This window comes from Anastrepha obliqua, chromosome 4, assembly GCF_027943255.1.
Source record: "Anastrepha obliqua isolate idAnaObli1 chromosome 4, idAnaObli1_1.0, whole genome shotgun sequence".
Lineage (NCBI taxonomy): Eukaryota > Metazoa > Arthropoda > Insecta > Diptera > Tephritidae > Anastrepha > Anastrepha obliqua.
In genome coordinates this window covers 16,019,265-16,029,776 of record NC_072895.1, presented here as the reverse complement: position 1 = coordinate 16,029,776, position 10,512 = coordinate 16,019,265, and the positions used below count along the sequence as shown (strand labels likewise).

The 10,512-nt window shown below is 29.9% G+C and overlaps 1 protein-coding gene across 4 annotated transcripts in view; it reads left to right on the top strand.

The window, feature by feature from the left end:
• Positions 1-609: 609 nt before the first annotated feature.
• The window catches only part of LOC129244036 (protein windpipe), a 150,542-nt gene continuing 140,639 nt past the window's right edge, over positions 610-10,512 (top strand). Inside the window, exons 1-2 of one of the 4 annotated variants that reach the window (XM_054881627.1) lie at positions 610-907; positions 7,556-7,695. The gene's annotated coding sequence lies outside the window, so the exon portion shown is untranslated. Of the gene's footprint in view, positions 908-1,725; positions 1,967-7,373; positions 7,696-10,512 lie in introns of those variants that run through there. The other 3 variants (XM_054881625.1, XM_054881628.1, XM_054881626.1) reach the window with 3 other exon arrangements.

The following is a 10,512-nucleotide window of genomic DNA, read 5'->3' as shown; positions in this document are numbered from 1 at the left end:
CGCTTGTTGTGTGCATCTGCCGTGTGTACTCACACGTTTTACAATACCCGCTACCACACGCACACCCTGACACATACATGGGCGCAGCCAAATGTATCTCCGGCTGCCTCATTAGCGTGTTAGTTGGTAGCGCGGGATAGCTTTTTGGAGAAGGGAGGGTGGATCGCCAAAGCAGGCGAGTAAGTGCATGTGTGTGTGTGCTTGTGTGTACTGCGTGCACTATACTGCTTCTGCTGTGTTGTGTACTCCACACACTTCGATTGCCTGTGCTTTATTGCCATTTCTGCTGCTGTGTACTTGAGTCTGTCTATCTCTGTGCTGCCGCTACTGACCGCGTGTTCCAGCTGTGAGTGCGAGTGCGGCTAATTTGTCTTTTTTAGTGGGTCTTCTTGTTGTTGTTTTTTGTTTTGTATTTGTATTTTATTCGGTTACGTCTCATGTTTGGTTGGTTGTGCGTTGCGCCGCGGTGAGTACCTACCGCCTGTGGGCTTAGCTTAGCGTTTGGCGGTATTGTTGCTAGCTAACTATCTGGCTGGCTGGCTGGCTGACTGGCTGCCTGGTTGCTTGGCTGGGGCTGCTGCTTAGGTTGCTTTTGCATTCGAACGCTTACTTGTCGACGAGCTTTCGTGCTGAGCGGTTGGTGCGGCGTGAATTGTTTGCCTTTGGTTCACTTTGCTTTGCTTTGCGATTCGATCGTTCGATTATTGTGTGTGTGGTAGGCGATCCAGTGAGTCTGCTAGTGGATCGTTGTTCGTTGTTGTCGGTTGCCGCTATTGGTAGTGTCACGCGTTTTTTTGCGTTTCGATCATTTGAATAGAACAAAGTTAGAAAAATTTGCAACCAATTTGCATAATTTATTGCGAAAAAAATACGCAGAGAGGAAACATAAAGTGTGCACTTATTAACGGTACGAAAAGTGATTTTTATTAAATTTTTATTTTTTAGTTTTTTTTTTTTTTTGTAAAAAATTGTGGCAATATTAACGTACCCTGGGCCACTGTGCTGCCGCTGTAGTGCTTACCTGTTGCGCGAACGTCTTAAATTCGCCTTTTCTTCGAAATAGATTTGTTTACCAATTTCGCCTCGAAATTCGTTCTTCGGCATGCTTCAGAAAAAATAAAAAAAAACCCAAGTAAAAAACAGAAAACATACAACACGTCGCGGCAACAACAATGCCATAAAAATCAGTGACATTCACAGTAGCCCCAGCGGCAGCAAAATATTAAGTGAAAATTGAGTGAAAATAAAAATTCTGTTATTTGCAAAACCACAAAAAAAAAATATTTGTCGCCTGATTTTCTCAAAAATATACAATAAATTTAGTTTTATTTCAATGGACGATATTAAAAAGCTGCTGCTTGCTGATGCTCCGTTCGTTCCATTCGCTTGCTTTTAGTGTGTTTAACGTTTTGTTGTTTTTGTTGTACGAGTGTTATGTGCCTGTGACTTTTGCTTTGACGGTCGCAAACATTTTGTCATTTGTCGGGTTGCTTGTTTTTGAAAACAAAAAAATTACATCTCCGTCTGTCCTTACATTTGGTTTTTATTGTTTTGCGCTCATTTTCGGTGCGCTTGCTGTTGTTGTTGGAACACGGCAATCACAACAACAACAATCGCCGCCTGCTTCGTCGTATTGTTGCTAGCGATGCCGCCATATGTGGTGACACCAAGTGGCAGCAGCAGCAACACCCATTGATATCGGCGACATTTGGCTGGCGCATTCAGTCGATCGTCGCTTTTGAAACGCGCCGCGTCGCCTTTGTGAAGTGCTTTAAAAAAAAGTTTCAAGACACATGAGAAAGAAGAACAAGAGAAAATACAGTAAAAATTTATAGAGCATCAGATGTGTAAATGCCAACAAAAAACAAATCAAAATTTGTGCGCCCAATTCTTGTACGCGTTGAAGGACTTTCGTTGACATTTGGTTTTTGGCTGCAGTTGGCGAAACTTTCTGCAAGAATTTCGTGTGGGTTTTTGTTTTTTTCTACTCGCTGAATTTTCAACTTTTTACTGCCTGTCTTCGTGTCTTTGCGCCAGTGGCTTTTGTGGTGCGGTGGTGCGGTGCCGCTGCGCGTGTATGTGTGTGTGTTGCCGTGCACAAATTTAGCTGCTTTGACATTGAAAGAAAAAAACTGAAATACAAGTTTAAATGACAATTGAAAATTCGCAAAAATTAATGCTGTGCAAAAAACCAGAGGTGAAGCTAAAAAATGCGAGAACCTCACCAATAAATTTGAATAATGCAAAATATATGAATTAAGTTATAAATAAAAGGCCAAATGCACAAATGTGCCGAAAACACAAAAAAAAAAGAAAAAACAAACAAAGATCGGCACAAATTTTGAATTAATAAAATCGTGTTAAAAATGCGAAAAAAATTATCAAACAGTGAAGCAGCGCGTTGATTAAAGAAATAATAAATCACTGTGTAACGGAGTTTTAAAAAATTTGTTCGAAAAAAAATAAAAAAATCTGTTTTTTTATAAAATGACTTCTGAAATTATGCCTGCACATGACTTACCTGTTTTGCTTATGGATAAATTACTTTGAGCTTTTATTTTGAAATTGATAAGTGATCTCGATTTGAAGGAAATTTCGCTAAATTAAATTTTTTCCTTATTCGCTTTCTTTCTATTAAAAGTTTATTTAAGAAAATGTCAATAAACTGAGGTGAATGGATAAGAGTAATACAGTAGAATCAAATTGTCAAAATAAATTAAAATTAATCAAATTGAGTAAAAGAAGAAAAACAAAGAGAATATAAAATTAAATACAATAAAAGAACTCCAGAACCAACTAGCAAAAAGTGAACCTAAAAATTTAGCTATTTTCTTAGGTTAGTTAAAGAAAAAAAAGATAAGATAAGAAAACTGATAAGGAATTATAAAAAAAATGAAAAAAATGGAAAAAAATAACGAAAACAGAAAGGAGAAAAAAAGCAAAATAAAATATTTGTTGGAATGAAGAAAGAACAACTAATAATATTATTAGGAATTAAAAGATTTATATAAGAATAATTAAAAAAAATTAATTTAATTAAAAGAAACCTTAAGTTAAAAAGGAGATTTTAATTAATTAATTATTTAAATTAAATTTAAAAATTTATTACAAAAAATTAAGTTAAAAAGTACAATACTTAATTTTAATCTAATTTTAATAATTCTAAAAATTAATTTAATTAAAAAAATTACATTAAATTCAAAAAATGAACAAACCGAAATAATTTAAAGTGATGAAAAATTAAATTGAAAATCGAATTAAAATATAAAAGTAAAAAACTAAAATTAAAAAAAAACTAAATTAGAAAATATAATTGAACAAAAAAATTGGTTTCGTGATATCGGGAATTAGAAGAGGAACTTTGGACCAAATTAGTGTTATACCATTGGACCTCCAGGACTAGGTGGGCTCCTCCAAAGTCTTATGTAGACTGGCAACCGCCGTAACCTAACTTAAATAAAAATTAAAAAAAATGTATTAAAAAAATAAAAATGAAATGACATTAAGTACTTTCAATAAAAATACAGTGAAAATTAAATAAAATTATATTAAATAAAAAAAAAAAATACCAGTCTCATTAAATTAAATATAATGAATTGAAAGGAAACCATGTAACTTAAATAAATGTCATACGAATACATCATTTAAAATAAAATTACAAAAATAAAATATTAAAATTTAGTTTAAACTACAATAGATTAAACAAAATTAGGTTAAATACAAAACAAATTTATCAAATTAAATTAATATAAATTAAGTCGGATAAAATAAATACAACGCAACACAAATAAAATGAAATGAAGAAACAAATTAAACGAAGTATTTTTAAATAAATTATAATAAAAGAATTAATGAAAATGAAACATAGTATTACAAAGTGGAAAAATAACTAAAATATATTGAAATAAAATAAAGCAGTAAAATTAAATAAAAAATAAAAGTAAAGCTCAATAAAATTAAGTGAAATTAAACAAATATTACAAAATAAAAAAAATTAAAAATAAACTAAAATACAAAAAATTTAAAATGAAATTAAAAATAATTTAAAAAAATAGAAAATTGAAAAAATTAAATTAAATTAAAAAATTAATTAAAAATAATTGAAAATAGAAAAACCTTAAAATACAAAAAAAAAAAACTTAAAATAAAATATCAAAGAATTAATTGAAATGAAGTGAAATTAAATGAAATAATGAAAATGAAAATAAAAAAAACGAAATAAGAAATAATTAAAAAATCGAAAATTAAATTAAATAAAAAAATTTTATAAGAACATTAAAAATAATTAAAAATTGAAAAAACTTATTAAATAAAAAACTAAAATAAAACTAAAATTAAGCAGTAAAATTAAATACAAAACAGAAAAAACTTAAAATACAAAAATAAAAAACTTAAAATAAAATACCAAAAATTAAGTGAATTTAAACAAAATCATGTAAAATGAAAATAAAAAGGAAAATGAAATTTAAATAATCAAACAAATGGAAAATTGAAAAAATTAAATTTAATTAAAACATTAATTAAAAATAATTGAAAATAGAAAAACCTTCAAGTACAAAAAAAAAACTTAAAATAAAATATCAAAGAAATTGATTAATTGAAATGATGTGAAATTAAACGAAATAATGAAAATGAAAATAAAAAGAAAAACGAAATAAGAAATAAGAAATAATTAAAAAATTGAAAATTAAATTAAATAAAAAAATTTAATAAGAACATTAAAAATAATTAAAAATTGAAAAAACTTAATAAATAAAAAACTAAAATAAAGCAGTAAAATTAAATTAAAAATAAATGTAAAGTGCAATAAAATTAAATGAAATTGAATAAATTATACAATAAAAATCAATTTAAAGTGAAATTAAAAATAATTGAAAATAGAAAAAATTTAAATTCAAAAAAGTAAAAAAAAAACAAAAATTAAAATAAAATACCACGAAATTAATTGAAACTAAGTGAAACGAAATAATGTCAAATGAAAACGAAATTAAAAATAATTGAATTAAGAAAAAATAGAAAATTGAGAAAATTAAATAAAATTCCAAAAAATTAAACGAAATAATATAGAATACAGTAACGTAAAAATTGAATAAAATAAGCTAAAATTATTAAAACAAATCAAACTTAATACAATAAAATATAAAGAAAAAATCCATAAAAAATGAGGTAAAGAAATCAAAATAATAAAATAAATAAATTTATTAATTTTAATTAAATAACATCAAAGTAAATAAATAAAGTATAAAGAAATAAAGTATAAAGAAATTAAGTATAAAGAAATAATATATAAAACAAAAAACCAAATCAAATTTGAAAAAAAAAATGATTAGATTTAGTGAAGTTTTATTCAGTAAAATATAATAAAAGAAAGTAATAAATTGGAATAAAATAATATAAAATAAAATAAAAGAAAATCAGTAAAAGTAAATTAAAATAAAGTTGCAATGACAACATCTGACGAAGCGAGTGTTTGCGAAGGCAGGAGTGTTTGAGAGAAAGATTCTGCGCATGATTTGTGCCCCTTGGCACGCTGGCAACGGTGAATATCGCAGGGGATGAGTTGTATGAGCTGTGCGACGACATAGACATAGCGCAGCGAATAAAGATCCAGCGGCTACGTTGGCTGGGTCACGTCGTCCGAATGGATACAAACCCTCCGTCTCTGAAAATATTCGATGCGGTACCAACTGGTGCTAGCAGAGGAAGAGGAATACCTCCTCTGCGTTGGCAAGATCAGGTGGAGAAGGACTTACCACCACTTAGTGTGCCCAACTGGTGCCAGTTAGCACGAGAAAGAAACGACTGGCGCGCTTTGTTAAACTCGGCCAAAATCGCGTAAGCGGTTATCGCGCCAATTAAGAAGAAGAAGAAGAAAATAAAGTTGCAAAAAGCATAACATAAAATAAAATACAAACACAAAAAATGGGATTAAAATAAATAAAATAAAAAAAGATGCGAAACAAATAAAACCAGAAATAAAAACGCAAATAAAAAATATAAAAATCGCAAATAACAATTAAAATTAAATTGAAACAAGAGCCAAAAAGAAAACTAAATTAATTATTAAAATAAAGAAAAAACGCAAAAAACAATAAAAAATATAGCAAAATTAAAAAAAAGTAATAATTAATATGAAATATGTATATATAATAAAATTAAATGAGGTACAAATCACATAACCATTCATTTCATTCACATTTTTTTTCAATTTTTTAACTAAATTTTTTTATTTTATAATTAATTTATAATTAATTTTTATTCGTCATTTAATTTTATATTAAATTTTATGAAAATATTTGAAATGAAATAGACTGTTTTCATTGAATTTTTTTTCAACGAAAAATAGTAAATTTGATTAGGGATCTTTTTTTCTTTCAAGGAAGAAATACTAACTGATTTTATTATAATTAAATTTAACTACATTTTTTTCTTACATTATATTTATTATTAAGCTTTTTAAATTTCCGTCACTCAAAATCACTTTTTTTTTATTTTGTAGCAAAGTTGTACAGAGACAAAATTGGATGATTAATTTTGCGCCAGCTTGTATACTTATATGCACTCGCACAAATTTAAGCCTTTCAAATTCCAATCACTCATCTTTTTATTTTTTATTTAATGGCAAAGTTGTTGAGAAACAGAATTGGATGATTAATTTTGCGCCACCTTGTATATGTACTGGCACAAATTTAAGCTTTTCACATTTCCATCACTAAAAATCAGTTTTATTTTTTATTTAATAACAAAGTTGCTCAACGGCTAAATTGGATGATTAATTTTGCGCCATCTTGTGTACTGAAATATACTCGCACAAATTAAAGCGCTTGAAATGTATGAAAGAGCTTCAAGTTAGAGAGCTAAAATAATATTTAAAAAATCTATTAAAAAAATATAAAAGTGTTAAATTTTTTAAGTCTTTGATTAATTTTTACTGCTTTTTTGTTTAAATATTTTATTAAAATAATAAATAACTCGCTGTACTTTTCTGTTTTTGAGTGCTTGTGAAAAAAAATTTACTAGTAGTACATACATACATACATACGAATTTCGTAACTGTAGCTTAACTACAGTTAGGTAATGATCCACCTCTGACATTATCGACATTTTTGCTAAAATTGGCAATTCAAAGCAAAACAGAAAAAAAAATTCACCTACTTAAGCAACAGTTTTCATGTGCGCGCAATGTCAGCAGATTTTGCCACTCCAAATTTTTCGAACAAATTTATAAAAATAAAGTCGTGCCGCGCGCGAAAACCAAAAAGCCAAAAACTATCGTGAACCAAAAGCAACCCTGACACGTGTGACCTTTTACATAAATAAACTTATTGTTAATTATTCTAATTAAATTTTGCATATATCACCTCCACTTACAGTACATGCATATAGTATACGTACATGTGGACATGCAAACACATTTTGCGGATTAATAAAACCTCAATTAAGACAATAAAACTCGCTCAAAACTAAACCACAAAAAAAAAATTATATGCAAAACAAAAAATTGAGTGTGGCAATGAAAAGTGTTTAAAAATAATATAGTTTTCTATTTAATAAGTGATAAAAGTGCGAAAACAACTATCCATAACGACACACAGAGCAAAAAATATTTACAACAAAAGATTCTTGAGCAGATAAGCTGAGAGAAAATAAATAATTCGCGTTAATAACAGGCATTAAATTATACGCGCGAGAAGGGTGAGTTCTATGCACAATTAATAATTTCTAAAAAGTCATTACATAAAATATCTTAGTTGCTATGCAATAGTAATTTGAAATCGTAATAAGAAAACCTGTGGAATTGTGTTGTAATAGTTGAGCGAGCTGGAGCTGTGAGAATGGGTGTGTATGTGGTAGTGCGTGTAAATGAATAATACACCCTACAAGACAGCTGACTGTCATATAAGCACTCATATTATCATCATCACTATCCTCATTCAACAACACATTTTCGTTCTAGTCATGAGCAAGTTCTGATAGTTTTCCCTTGCCGGTGTGATATTCCATCTCTCTCTTACCAATAGCAATTTCTTATGCTCTAAAGGCCTGACAACTAATCATTTTTATTCTTACAATGTATTAATGTGTGTAATGCTGAGAACTAAACTCCTCATTGTCCTCATTACAAACTTCTCAGCACTAATAATCATACTTCTCGTTTCTGTTACCAAAAAGTAATCAGCACTGATGGGCCAAACTACTCATTTTCGTTATGAAAAAGTAATCAGCAATGATGTGCCAAACTACTCATTTTCGTTATCAAAAAGTAATGAGCACTGATGGGCCAAACTACTCATTTTCGTTATCAAAAAGTAATCAGCACTGATGGGCCAAACTACTCATTTTCGTTATCAATGTTTTATTTAGAAATATATAATATGTATATAAAATTTATACTTTTTTGTTTTCATTAGAAAACTTTCACACATCAATTCGGTGTTTCATCCACGGAGATTCCCACTCACTAATTTTGAAATGTTAGCCAATCATCTACTCAATTTCACACTAGTACTTTTTCAGAGCAGCCACATAAGTTGCATTGGCGTTTAAAGTACAGTAGATATATTTTTCACTTATCTGAAATTGCTATTGTTAAAAGAGAAATAGAATACGCATTGACAAGGGGTAAGGAATATCAAATGGAATATTTGATTTCCTCATTAAAAAATGTTGTATGCATATGCCATTTTGATAATGCGAATGCATTAGAGACTAATAAAATACTTGTAAATGTGTGGAAATTTTTGTCCAAAGTGCTCAGAACTGTCTTGTAGGGACAAATCTACTCCATCGGTCAAGGACTGGTGTGTAAACTGTTTTGGTTTTGTTTTTTTGGTGGGTGAGGTGGTATTCAGATGTCATTTTTTTGTTGGTTGTGCTGGGCTCTTTTTCGAAGAAGTACTTTGTATGGAAGAAAATTCGTGGCACCTGAGCGCAAGTAAATTGTCAAAAATCAACGGTATTTATTAGTCAGTGGCACAATCCTAGACTAAAATTTATTGGGCTACAAAGCTTCATACGCAGAAAAATTATGAAAATTCTTGTTAAAAAGTTGAGAGACGTTAAAAAGTTGGAATTTTATACAAAGTTTGAAATTTGTCTTGTATGTTTTTTGTTGTAGTATGAACTATATTTTTATGTAAAAAAATTGTTGTTTTTTGTGTTAAAATTACACAAGAAACTATGGTCATGGTGCTCACACTCACCAACGTAAACGTATGCCCGTACCCTCGTAACAGCTGACACGATGAAACAACGATCTACGATATTGCGGAAGGGAACGGTGGTGAGAATTCACTTACATGAGACTCTCATTACTTTCATCGTGTCAGCTGATACGGGGGTACGTTTACGTTGGTGAATGTAAGCACCATAACTCTTACAAAATTTTCCACTTTCGAACTTAGTACTTTTCTACTTATTTAATATCTCAGTGCCCTTTACACTTTGAAATCAATCAACACTTTTTACTCTGGCGGGTATTTTATATAACTGTTAATAATTTTGCAACGGTGTGTATGTGAAAATAAGTCGTGGGATGCATTGAATGAAAAAAATTGTATACAGGGCCTTCTTACAAATATTAAAGTAAAAAAAGGCAGCTGCGCACTGTGGGTAAAGTCCCTTAAATTGGCTAGAAATTCTGGTAAAAAGTGCGACTACCTATTAAGAAAGAGTCTAAAGAGTTTAAGAGTCTAAAGAGTAAGAAAGCTTGATATTTGGGTACCACATGAATTGAAAGAAGTTCATTTAACAAACCGAATCAACGCTTGTGATATGCATCTTAAACACAATGAAGTCGATCCGTTTTTGAAGCGGATTATCACTGGTAATGAAAAATTGATTGTGCGACAGGAAGGGTGTGGTATATTTTGAGCTGTTTCAGAGCAACCAAACGATTAATTCGGATGTCTGTTGCCAACAATTGAACAAATTGAATACAGTCATCAACGAGAAGCGATCAGAATTGATCAATCGTAAAGGTGTCATATTTTATCAGGCCAACGCTAGACCGCATACATCTTTGATCACTCGCCAAAAATTGAAAGAGCTTGATTGGGAACTTTTGATGCATCCACCATATAGTCCTGACCTTGCACCGTCAGACTGCCATTTGTTTCGGTGTTTGCAGAACTCCTTAAATGCAATGACGAGACTATAAATTCGCACTTGGTTTAGTTTTTTGCAAATAAAGGCCAGAAGTTCTATGAGCGCGGAATAATGAATTTGCCGGAAAGATGGCGAAAGGTTAGCAAACAGAATGGAAAATATATAAATGATTAAAGTGCATTCTAAGTTTTATAAAAATGCATTTACTTTCTTTTAACATATCGGCTATTTCTTTCTGGAGAATCCAATAAATTTCGGACACTCCTTCCATGCTATTTAACTGCCATATTTTTGAATGCATTTCTTACTAAATAAACAAGAAATGTTTCGTTATTCTGCACTCACTTCCTGTAGATCGGCAGGTTAAATCCATTGCTTTTCAGAGCGCTTTTAGGTTGAAGGAGC